The sequence below is a fragment of the Onthophagus taurus genome, chromosome 10 (genome assembly GCF_036711975.1).
Source record: "Onthophagus taurus isolate NC chromosome 10, IU_Otau_3.0, whole genome shotgun sequence".
Taxonomy (NCBI): domain Eukaryota; kingdom Metazoa; phylum Arthropoda; class Insecta; order Coleoptera; family Scarabaeidae; genus Onthophagus; species Onthophagus taurus.
This window is the reverse complement of record NC_091975.1, coordinates 6,145,298-6,159,013: the sequence shown is the minus strand read 5'-3', so window position 1 is coordinate 6,159,013 and position 13,716 is coordinate 6,145,298. Positions and strand designations below refer to the sequence as shown.

Sequence of the window (13,716 nt, the reverse complement as noted above, 5' to 3'; positions counted from 1 at the left end):
TTTTTCGTATTTTATAACTTTTTTTGCCATAAAGACAGCGTTAATACACTTTTTTTCTCACCATCTTCAAAATACATAGTTACAAGAATACTTTAGCGTTAAACCCTTTCAAATGCATAATATAAGCAGATATTGTAATAATATAACCAAACCATATTCATTATTTTTCTTTGAAATTTTACATAATCGCATTAATCGTAGATGAAGTTACGAATAATAATTATAAAAATTTTCTTTTGTATTAGTAAAATGTTATAAATATGATAGACTTTACTTCTTCATTATTTTCTTATTGTAATTCATGTTTGTCCGGTTGAAACTATTGAAAACGATAATCTTAGCATGTCATGTTATGGGAGTTTTGATGAAAAATTAGACGAAAATCCGTACATTAAATAATTGAATGTATTTTTGAAACTTGACGTTGAAATCTAAAAGAAATCCTCACAAACAAAGTTATTGCAACAAAACTACAACAAAATACAAAAATTAATCGGTGTCGAATGTTAAAAAAGTTTACCTCTAATCTTGATATGATTATTTAAAAAAACAATATTTTAAAATTACTTTGCATACATGTATGTGCGTCACATTGTACAACTGTTTTGAAATACCATTGTACGAAGTTTCAAGGTTAATTTTACTACCCAAAAATTGGAATTCGTTCTTCCTTTCTACCACTCCCAAACGTCTTCTATCTATCTCGCTTTATATATTTAATCTATCTAAGATATTCGCGTAATGCGCTCCAATTTTCCCAACATCAGTTTTGAAATTGACTGCGTGATTGATATTTTTTGTTATATAAATTGATTCTAAATTTTTCCTTATTAAGGTATTATTATTTGTATTGAGAATCCTGGGGTTTTCAAAGTTAAATTTGTGGTTTAATAGTACAGAATGTTGACACAATGCTGTTTTATTATTTATTTTGATCTGTTTTGAGTCATATTGATGTTGTTGAATTCGTTGTTTTGATTCTCCAATATAAACTTTATCACAATTCATACAATTTAATTTGTAAACGGTATCGACTTTGTCTATCATCTTAATTTTATCCTTCATATTTGAAATAAATGTGTTTATTTTATTATCATTGTATTTTGCAAATTTAATTTCTTTAAAATCATGATCTCTGAATACTGAAGTTATTTTATTCGTTAATGACGGTATGTATTTAATCTTACAAAACTTATTCAAATTTGTTATTTTATTAGTTTCGTCATTTATATTTCTATTATCTCGTTCACTATCATTCTTCTGATTATGTTTATCAAAATATTGTGTAATTAATGATTGGCCTTCTGTTTTATCTTTTGTTTTTTACTTCTTAAAAAATATTCTTTTTTATATTGTTCTGTAGGTCTCGATATGTGAGAAGTTGTATTGTTATCTTGATTATCATTATCAATAGAATTTTTAATTCTATACCAAGCATCATTGACTAATCTTTTAGGGTAGAAATTTTCTAATAAAATGTTATATAATTGTTTTCTTATTTCTTTTAAGAAGGCATTGTCTGTAACTGAGATAGCTCTTTTTATGTAATTGTTCATGGTATTAATGATTTGGGACTTAGGGTGATTGCTATGAAAATTTAACAGTCTATTGCTAGCAATTTCTTTTTTATACCATTTCGTTGCAATTGAGTTGTTGTTTCGATTCATAACCAGAACTATATCCAAAAAGGGTAATTTATCATTATCGGGCGTTTCTACTGTAAATTTCAACCGATCATTGTAACTGTTGAATGTGTCTAATAGTTTTGGATATTCATTCTGGGGTAAGATTAGTAACAGATCGTCTATGTACTTAGCAATTAGTATCAGTTTTATTTTGGTTGTTTTTAATTGTGTTGTTATTAAATCGTTCAACACTGTACCACTCAAATTCACGCTCAAACTGGACCCCATTGGAAGACCGTAAATTTGTCTGTAATAGTTATTATCCTGTTTGAAATAGCTATTAAACGTGCAAAGTTTAATTCCTTCAATAAACAATTTTTTATTTTTAATTACAGTGTGATCTTCTATATGTTCCCAGTTTGTTTCTACTAATTCTATCATTTATTGTAAAGGTATGTTTGTGAATAAGGACTGTACATCAAAGCTTACAATATCATATTTAATGTGATTATCCAAATGTAATGATTTTAACTTTTCTTTTAACTCTAATGAATTTTTGATGTCGTAATCATTCATTGAGTTTAGGTTATTCAAAGAACTATTGAGAAATTTTGATAATGCGTATGTGGGTCCATTAATATTATTAACAATTGATCCATGCAATTGTTAATAATAGCAGCATTTATTAATCCATGAATTCTTGGTGTTATGAAATGTGTTGGTGCCAATTTTAATTTCAGGGGTTTATCTAAAAAAAAGATTATTTCAAGATTAGAGGTAAACTTTTTTAAAACTACAACATTTTATACATAAATATTATTAATATAGAAATTTGAATAATTTTTAATAAAACTTAACTGGTGACATTTGACATTTCAAAGTTGGCTATAGAGAAATTTAAATAACGAATTTCAAGTTGAAGAATTTAACCAATCAGAAGACGTTATTTAAAACGTTCTGTCAATCACCATTGTGACATAACCTCAAAAATAGTAAACTGATTATTTTAGTTGAATAAGAAGATTATTTGAATTACAATTATTCACCTTTAATAATAAACAAGAAAATTAACTGGTTCCTGTCAATTCAATCAAGAATCTTTGTTACCAATTCCTTTTGAAGAGTCCAAGTTTCCTTATCGAAGAACTTCATTAATCTACAAGATTAAGCTAAGTTATAATTTTCAATTTCATTATTATTCGTTGTTTTTATTTTAATTTTCATTTCTAATTTCACTTACCTTAAATACGATTTAATTTAAATCGTATTTTAAACGTTAATTTGATTATTAATTGATTTAATTTTTGTCACTTGTCACTATACAGGGTGATTCACATAAGAACCGACACAGAGCAGGAACATGTAGAGGACAAGATGATTTAACGCAACTTATCTCTATACTAAGTTGTACCCCTGAGGAGTTATAGACCTTCAAAGTAGGGGCTTAAATTTTTAAAACATTGAATATCTTTGTAATACATTAAGCTAAAAAAACCAAATTTAGTATACGTTATGAGTATACCGAAGGTATTAATTGGTAGCAAATTGAAACCAATTGAGGCATTTCAAAGGATTGATTAAGGGTGATGGTCCTCTAAATTTTGACAGATTTTTTTAACCTTTTGAGAAAATTGAGATAAATTTAAAATCTATTTCCAAGTTTTCAAGGTAAAATTCTTTTTTAGACAATCAGTTTCTCGATGCGCATAGAATCAAAAATAAATGAGAAAAGAAACACGAGTCGATGGTATCTTCTTGGTTTTAATTACCGGGCGCAATGGAAACGTGATGGTTACTCTTTCTTTTTAGTTGGGCGGAGGATCGCGTGCGTCGATTTCCCGGGGACGCGATCAGATTAAAAGAGGAACTTAGGGCAGATTGTATCTACGTATACGCTAACTGCCTCCTCTTCTTCTTCTTCTCCTCTCGGTTCGTTCTTCGTTATTAGGCCTTCGTGGTTTGTATAGGTGTACTTCGGGGCTCGGAGGGACGTCGAAGAGAGACGCCGGGGTGTGCCTCTTCGCCATTATGCGGACGCCGCGGGAAGATAGCCGACTAACGAGTCGACGTTCCCATAGTAAACGCGCCGTTAAGTGTGCCTGTAGTCCGGTCGTAAAATTAGGTGCAGTCCGACGATAAACCGTATACCCAACTCCAACTCTCTTCGTTGTACTGTGTTGTTATTACGAAGAAATTCGACGATGTATAACGAAACACAACATAAAACGGATTTTCAACGAATTTTATTAATAAAAAATCTCTTAAACTGGTTTAACACTAGACCTAGAACTAGAAACTTTCGGGTTAAGCCGTGAAGTGTTAGTTCTAGTGATAGTGCTAGTGTTAGTTTTAGTTTAATTAACACCGGCCGTGAAAGCCTTCGTTATAACTTAACACATAACTTAAGTCGTAACTTATATAAGTATAAATTGTTTTGTAGAAAGAAAAAAGTATAATAGTTAATGAAAATATAAGAGGAAGAAGGTTAACGAACCAAAACGGAATAGTACAAAACGAAGTTTAACGAACTATAACGAGGTTTAAACGAAAATAAGTGGAAGAATAGTGAATCGTACAGTTCAACAAATTGCAAAGTAGAGGCCGGCTTATAAATCTGCACACAGCAGGAAGGAGAGTTGGGTCCACTATTATCCTCGCCCGGTGGATATCGCAGAACGTCGGTTTGGTTACCGGGTAATTTGTCTCGCTCGCGATGCCGCTAGCATTCTCGAATGACTTCCACGTCCAGATCCCGAAGGGGGAGCGCTAGCGAGTTCGTTGCAAAAGCGCGAAAAAACGTGCCAGATTCGACCTACATCGGTTGCGAAGCCATCAAATGCCAATTCTGCCAGCCGTCGGGTTTCAAAACCAGTCCTTCGCCTTCTAAATCGCTTTCTTCGGCTGACGATTACGTCATCGATCTTGTATTATTGGCATTGTTGTTAAGTATCAGAATCAGATTTCAAATTTTAAGAAAAACAGCAAAAATATAATGATTTCCTCGAATCTAATCTTCATCGTATGTTAGTATTATTACACTTTGTCGTGACATAACGGGAGACGAAAAGTGGCAACGTCGTCTGGCGGCGGTCGTGAGGGTTCACAAGGTTAATTAAGCGCGACCCCAATTCCAACAAGCACCTCTTGGGTATTGTGTCATTTCTTGAATATGATCGAAGGGAAGAAGAATGATTTCGGACTACAAACATTCTTGTTCTTGCCGGTGAAGATATGGTGAAGACAACGACCTCTACGCCATACACCATCGCTGCAAACGCAGTCGAAAAGGCAATCAGCGCAACGACGTAAAACAATGGGAGCCAATTAAACGGGCGCCCTATTGTTTTGCGATGTTTACTAACCTACTGGTTCAGATCGCCAACGCGTGGGAGAGAGCGGCACCGGCGGCTTTAACAGGATATTACTTCTTATTTCCATTCGAAGGACACGACTCTTGCACACGTTTCTAATGGTTCTTTCCAACTCAACTAATGTCATAACCATTAGGTTATAATACCGATGTGTTATATTCGCAACTTTTTCTTTGTCAATGATGGGTGATGAGATGACCTTGAATACGATTATTAAACTAGGATGGAAATAATTCTTTGCAAGAAGTATTTGAGAAGATTCTTGCAAAATATGATTAGACGGATTTCACGGACATGGTTAAGTTATAATTTAATAAGAAACATGAGTTCCTCCTTACGGGGAGCTCTAAATTGGCAGCTGGACATTTTCTCAACTTTTGCTACACTCTATCTTGATGACTCTTGCTATCTATCTAAACTTAACTGTGGTATAATTGCAATTATTGTTGTATTTATAATTAACTTTTTATAAACACTTTTGATACGTTTGCTAGATTGCGCTGAACGTTGGTATAAAAGCAATATTTTTGAAGTTATTATTGTTTTTATCAAAAAGTTTTATTATTATTGTTGGGAGCAGGAAGCCTTTTTACAGAAATCCACGAGATGATGCTATATATAAGTATAAAAAGACGTATTTTTGAGGTTATATCAATAATTATTGTTTATATCAAAAAGTTTTTCAAACAAAACATCATTAAATTTAAATTTTAAAGAAATTATCTTAATCAAAAAATTTGATATCTCCTCAAAATCACGCTATATACAGGGTGTCTCACGTAACTGGTTCGTTAGAACTTTTTCAGGTTCCACTATTCGTAGAGATTTGAAATTTTGGTAGCATGGGTTGTTCATTCCGAACTTTCGATCTAAAATATTTTCAAGATGGCCGCCACTTTCGGTCTACCGGAGGTAGACCATAACTTCGCTATTTTAAATGGAATGCTATAGTTTTTATTACACCGTTTAATTGTACATAAAAAAATAGGTTGACTTTGATGATAGTTATTGTTACCTAGCGTTTTTCGTTTTCGAGTTATTTTGGTTTTAAGCTTTTTTTGGTAGATTTCAACATGCTTTTTAAAACTTCATATCTCAGCTAACGTTCATTCAAAAAAGATCTACGTTGGCACGATTACTTTTCAGATGTTGTCAAATAGATCGTCATTTGTTGTATCGGAGTATCTTATACAGGCTGGTCAAAAATTGAATTACTGTTTCTCCATATTCAATGGCGAGAAAGTCGAAAATTTTAAATGGAACGCCCCATATTTTTTTAGCCTATTAGGAAGAGAATTTAATTCTCTACAAATTATTTATAAACATTCCCATACCTATTTATTGTAGTTTGTCTCATATTACGAAATTTATTAAAACATGCACGAAATCCAGGTTTTTTATTAGAAAGCTATGGAATTTTGACAGTTTTTGGTCCATGTTTGTATTATTGTTGTCATTAGTTACATTTGACGACGGGTGTAAGTCATTGAACATCATGGTAAATTATTCCAACGCCGATATTTGAAATTTATTTTGTATTGATGGCGAATGTAATTAACTTTTTGTTTTAATAGTTTCATTTATTTGATCTTCTGTTTATTATTTTTGGTAAGTAAAAGCTAGTAAACTAAAAGATTATCAATCGTAGTTAATAGTACAACTAATAATAGAAATAAATTAAACAAAAAACTGTCAAAATGTCATGGCCTTCTAATAAAAATACAAACAGTTTCCTGCATGTTTTGATAAATTTACGAATATGAGAGAAACTACAATAAATAGGTATAGAAATGTTTATAGATAAATTGTAGAGAATTAAATTCCCTTTCGTGTAGGCTAATAAAAAATGGGGCGTTCCATTTAAAATTTTCGACTTTCTCCCCATTGAATATGGAGAAACGGTAATCCAATTTTTGACCATCCTGTATAAGATATTCTGATACAATATATGACAATCTATTTGACAGCATCTGAAGAGTAATCGTGCCAATTTAGAGCTTTTTTGAATGATCGTTGGCTGGGATATAGGGTTTTAAAGAGCATGGTGAAATTTGCCAAAAAAATCTTAAAATCAAAATAACTCGAAAACGAAAAACGCTAGGTACCAATAACTTTTATGAAAGTCAACATATTTTTTTACGTACAATTAAAAGGTGTAATAAAAACTATAGCATTCCGTTTAAAATAACGAAGTTATGGTCTACTTCCGGTAGACCGGAAGTGAAAGCCATCTTGAAAATATTTTAGATCGAAAGTTCCGATTGAACAACCCATACTACCAAAATTTCAAAACTGTACGAATACCGGAACCTAAAAAAGTTCTAATGAACCAGTTACGTGAGACACCCTGTATAAGTATATATAATATTTTTGAGGTTATATCAATAATTCTTGTTTAAATTAAAAATTTTCTCTTAGAATAGTTGTTTAGAAATAAATCAGCAACATTTTTTGTTAATACAATTTCTTTGGAATTTGCAATTTTGATTTCCCTGTGAATAGTATGGTATTTTATTTCTGAGAATTTCTGATTTAGAAATAGTTTTAAATAAAAAAGCACTTGGTTATTCGTATCACCAAAAAAAATTAAATTTATAATAAAAGAAATATTTTTAATCAAGTCACGAATTTGATTAATAATGGAATACTTTAGATCCAAGTCTATATCTATTTTATCAAAATCGAATTTATTTAAAGTATTTTTTGATTTCGATAATAACAATTTATATAAAACCCGCAACGATTTCAAATTTTATTCATTTAATTCGATTCTTCGAACGAGTTCAAATCGAAAATGTTGAACAAAAGTGTCAAGTTAATTTTTGTAATAATTTTACAAATAAATTTTGAAATTGGTAAGTTATTTATGAAATTAATTAACTAAAGTCAATTAAATCCAACTTAAAGTTTTAGCTGGTGTGTTGAACCAACCCCAAAATAAAAATTATGACACAAAAGCTCCCAAAAAAGAATTAACCCAAGAATTATTGGTTTTTAATTCTACAAAAAATTCAGAGGAAATCAAAAGATTGCAACGAAATGAGTTGTTTTTGTGTCCACCGTGTAAACCTTGTCGTTGTTGTGACGAGGGATTTAATAAGACGGAAAGCAAAAACAAGAAATTAATTAGTAAGTTATATTAATTAATTTTTTGTTTAAAAATAAATAATTTTTTTGTAGAAAAATTATATTTTTTCCATCCAGATGATTGCATTTGCCCGAAATGTCCACCTTGTGTAATTGAAGATTGTCCAACAAAAATAAATGTTTAAAAAAATTAATTATATAATAAAAATATAATAAAATCTTAAAATTTCGATTTTTTTTTTCTCAAGAAATACTTGATGTCAACTCTTGGATAAAACCTTTGGATAATTGGTTGTGAACGCTACCACGTCGCAGTTAATTACCTCACAATGGGCCATGGAGGACTTTATGGCACGGAATCTCATTCATCCAGCGGCGTACGGATAGAGTACAGCGCGGTTCATGAATGAATTCATTTCTGAGACCGCGCGGTTTGCGGTGGTTACTTTTTTTTCTTTTCGTTGTCGTCGGTCGTCGCTAAATTGCAGCGGTAGCCAAGTCTCTCCGCAATTACGGCCCCGCTAAAGACACGTTTTACCTGTTCTTTTTTTGCCCCAACAGAAAATTAAACGAGAAAAGCCGCCGTACGTCAATCTCCTTCGAAGGAAACCACATCGTGGTAGTCGTTATTAACCTTTGACACGAGACGGAAAGCAAATAATGTTAACCTACTTTTCAACAATCAGGTGCCAACGAGAAATAGAGAATTGAAATGGTATCGGAGAATGTGAAATAGAACAAAGAGTTCAAAGAGACACGTGTATGTTGGGCGGTTGATATAAAAAGTTACTCATTCTGGCGAAGTCAATCGGATCAATTTGTTCCCAATAAACAACTTATGCAACAATTAACGCCCCACGATCGTATCTGTCTTTGGCTGCCGCCTGCGAGGTTGGTTTTCTCTTTCTGCGTGTGCCGTAGTCTCCAGTTGCACAACTCGTCGTCGTCGAGTTTAATTAACTTTGATTGACACTGTTTCAATGAAAATCTGCGTGTGTGCAACTCGCGTAATCTCGACCTCATCAAAAATCCCCGTCGCTGAAACAGCTCGGTTCGTTTTTAGTTCCCACGGTGCAACCAACAACTTCCTTCTCCTATACTCTAGTAAACTGGTAATCCACTTCTGGGTCGTAGAAACCGACGTGCTGAGGGGTCTATTGTTACCGAAGCACGTGGGCGGGTCACCGTCGTGGTCGCAACAATGGCCCCGGTGAGTCATTTGCTCCGTGATTAACATTATGCAAGTCTCACATACTCACGATGAGAACGTCAAGATGATGAGCTACGATGATTATGCTTTCCGTGTAGCATATATTATTTATAAATGAAAATTAAATGTATTCTAGTTTCTATTTTCCTTCTAAATAATCAAAAGAAACTGGTCGACCCATTTACCAATTTACTTAACCATCAAAAACGTTCTGATCACATCTCTTTCTTTAGTTTCATCTTTTTCGATTTCTCCTTCTTTGTCGATAAAGAAAAATAAGAAGATGGAGGCAGAACAAAGCTTGTCACGATGGCGCCGAAGATATACATGTCAAAAACGGGCCAGTATCGGCGGCGCTACAATGTTCCTTTGTCGAGATCCGATGGGGGCTTCTTCGGCGAGCGTACGTCAATAAATCGTCCGTTATGGTTCGATGGCACGCCTGAATGTACGTGTATATGCCTCCTCTTCGATGCATATCCATTGCTTTTAAAAATCTTATAGGTACTATACATATCACAAAGGTGACTCAAAAAATATTTTTATTTCTCTTTTTTCGTTATTAATAAGAAAGGTTCAGAATCAGTGTGCTTACTCATTTTTTAAAACTCATAATCAATGTTTTGATGTCTTAGAAATACCTTTGATGTTCTCAAAATCGTCTGGAAAACCCAAAACATCTTTAGGAATTTCTGGATATCATTAGAAATCTTCTAAGTAATGTTTTGAAGTTTGTGGAAATTCTTTGAAAGCTTTGAATTTTTTCTGGAATTTCCAAAACATCTTTAGGAATTTCTGCATATCATTGGAAACTTTTTGGGATCTCTAAATATCTCTCTAAATATATTTATTGTTAACCACACTTAAGCATACTATTATCAGAGTTCGTGTGGTACTTTTTGCATCAACCTAACTTAACGCAACCCAAACTCGTGCGATTTTTCTGACAAACTGGAATTTGCTCGACGTAACTCCCGCCTTAAACATTAGTACTACTATTCTAAACTTCTTCTTATACTAAGTACAGTACCTAATCGATACGGTCTAAATTACAGTTTAAGTTTTTTTTTGTAGTACGGAATCTGCCCAATATAACGACTTCTTGGATATTGAAATCTGCATTATACGTTGTTTGATAGTACTTAGACTTGTTTTGTGAGGAAATTTTTTCGATGTAATTCCTCATTTCAACTTGGAGTCATCAAGAAGAATCTTTAAGTTCTCTTCGTCTCTTAAATCAGATGCCTATACTGCATCTAAAATTACAACTTTAGCTAACATGCAAGAATTCGTAGTTTCACAAGTTGTTAATGGTAAAACTCGGGATTGGGAGCATCTTACAGAAAAACTTTCAGAACAAAAGTTGCAACAAATTTGACTCTTAACACATTACTCTGTATCGCTTTTGCTCTCAGATGCATAAATATCGAGAAAACTACGAAAATATGAAAATTAGAAGAATTCGTGGTTTCACAAGTTATTGATGGTGAAATTTGGAATTCGGAGCATGTTACAGAAAAACTTTTAGAACAAAAGTTGTAGCAAATTTTACTCTTAACACATTACTCTGTATCACTTTTGCTCTCAGATGCATAGATGTTAAGAAAAATATGAACATTAGAAGAATTCGTAGTTTCACAAGTTGTTGATGATGAAATTTGGAATTCGGAGCATGTTACAGAAAAACTTTTAGAACAAAAGTTGCAACAAATTTGACTTTTAACACATTACTCTGTATCACTTTTGCTCTCAGATGCATAGATGTTAAGAAAAATATAAAAATTAGAAGAATTCGTAGTTTCACAAGTTGTTGATGGTGAAATTTGGAATTCGCAACATGTTACAGAAAAACTTTTACAACAAAAGTTGTAGCAAATTTTACTCTTAACACATTACTCTGTATCACTTTTGTTCTCAGATGCATAAATATCGAGAAAAATACAAAAATATGAAAATTAGAAGAATTCGTAGTTTCACAAGTTATTGATGGTGAAATTTGGAATTCGCAATATGTTACAGAAAAACTTTTAGAACAAAAGTTGTAGCAAATTTTACTCTTAACACATTACTCTGTATCACTTTTGTTCTCAGATGCATAAATATCGAGAAAAATACAAAAATATGAAAATTAGAAGAATTCGTAGTTTCACAAGTTGTTGATGGTGAAATTTGGAATTCGCAACATGTTACAGAAAAACTTTTACAACAAAAGTTGTAGCAAATTTTACTCTTAACACATTACTCTGTATCACTTTTGTTCTCAGATGCATAAATATCGAGAAAAATACAAAAATATGAAAATTAGAAGAATTCGTAGTTTCACAAGTTGTTGATGGTGAAATTTGGAATTCGCAACATGTTACAGAAAAACTTTTACAACAAAAGTTGTAGCAAATTTTACTCTTAACACATTACTCTGTATCACTTTTGTTCTCAGATGCATAAATATCGAGAAAAATACAAAAATATGAAAATTAGAAGAATTCGTAGTTTCACAAGTTATTGATGGTGAAATTTGGAATTCGCAACATGTTACAGAAAAACTTTTAGAACAAAAGTTGTAGCAAATTTTACTCTTAACACATTACTCTGCGTCACTTTTGTTCTCAGATGCATAAATGTCGAGAAAAATACGAAAATATGAAAATTAGAAGAATTCGTGGTTTCACAAGTTGTTGATGGTGAAATTTGGAATTCGCAACATGTTACAGAAACACTTTTAGAACAAAAGTTGTAGCAAATTTTACTCTTAACACATTACTCTGCATCACTTTTGTTCTCAGATGCATAAATGTCGAGAAAAATACGAAAATATGAAAATTAGAAGAATTCGTGGTTTCACAAGTTGTTGATGGTGAAATTTGGAATTCGGAGCATGTTACAGAAAAACTTGTAGAACAAAAGTTGTAGCAAATTTTACTCTTAACACATTACTCTGTATCACTTTTGTTCTCAGATGCATAAATATCGAGAAAAATACAAAAATATGAAAATTAGAAGAATTCGTAGTTTCACAAGTTATTGATGGTGAAATTTGGAATTCGCAACATGTTACAAAAAAACATTTAGAACAAAAGTTGTAGCAAATTTTACTCTTAACACATTACTCTCCATCACTTTTGTTCTCAGATGCATAAATGTCGAGAAAACTACGAAAATATGAAAATTAGAAGAATTCGTAGTTTCACAAGTTATTGATGGTGAAATTTGGAATTCGGAGCATGTTACAGAAAAACTTGTAGAACAAAAGTTGTAGCAAATTTTACTCTTAACACATTACTCTGTATCACTTTTGCTCTCAGATGCATAAATGTCGAGAAAAATACGAAAATATGAAAATTAGAAGAATTCGTGGTTTCACAAGTTGTTGATGGTGAAATTTGGAATTCGGAGCATGTTACAGAAAAACTTCTAGAACAAAAGTTGCAACAAATTTGACTCTTAACACATTACTCTGTATCACTTTTGCTCTCAGATGCATAAATGTCAAAAAAAATATGAAAATTAGAAGAATTGGTAGTTTCACAAGTTGTTGATGGTGAAATTTGGAATTCGGAGCATGTTACAGAAAATTTTTTTGAACAAAAGTTGTATCAAATTTCCCCAAAACATCTTTAGTAATTTTTGAATATCATTGGAAACTTTTTGAAATCTCTAAATATCTTTGAACATCTTCTTTAAAAACATTGAAAATTTTCTGAAATTCCCAAAACATCTATAGGAATTTCTGGATATCATTGGAATTTTTTTGGAAACTCTAAATATCTTTGAACATCTTTAGAAATCCCAAAACATGATATCTGAATCTTGATATCTTATGAAATCAACAAGTTATATATTATATTTTTATTTGGGTTCACTGTATTGGAATTAAGATGCAGTTCAGTTAAACTGTAATGTTATCGGAACAATGTGAAATAAAATCTGTAATACTCTATTTGTCATACAAAAGTGAAAATATAGGTTAGTCCATTTTGCAATGAACAAGAAAATAAAACCTCGTGGGAAAGCACTTAACTTATGCAGAAAATAATTTCCGTACTTTCTAGTCAAGTGCACACACGATGGGTTTTCCTGATATTTTTTTAGTGAGTCTTCGGAAATACAAGACGGTTCGTTTGGAGGCGGGGTACTTTTCCCATTTAATATTCGCATTCGAGCGCTCATTACGAAGATAAATGAGCGAGATAAAGGCCTCGACGTTGCCGAGATGGGTCCGTAACTCATGCGAGCCGTTTCTTGGGTGTACTCCTTCGACTGTGACGTTTGGTAACGGACGCCCCGCGTATATAAATGCGTCGTCGTCGTTGGTGAGGTTTCATTGAAACTTGACAGGTTTATTCAAAGGCTTCATCTAAGTTTTGAATGTAACTATAGATTATAAACAAACGATTTTTATATAAAAATGTAAATAATTTTTATT

The 13,716-nt window shown here is 32.2% G+C and overlaps 1 protein-coding gene across 2 annotated transcripts in view; it reads left to right on the top strand.

Annotated features, from left to right (window-relative positions):
• The window catches only part of LOC111413688 (leucine zipper putative tumor suppressor 2 homolog), a 45,971-nt gene that overhangs the window by 7,880 nt on the left and 24,375 nt on the right, over window positions 1–13,716 (top strand). The gene's annotated exons all lie outside the window — the stretch shown is intronic.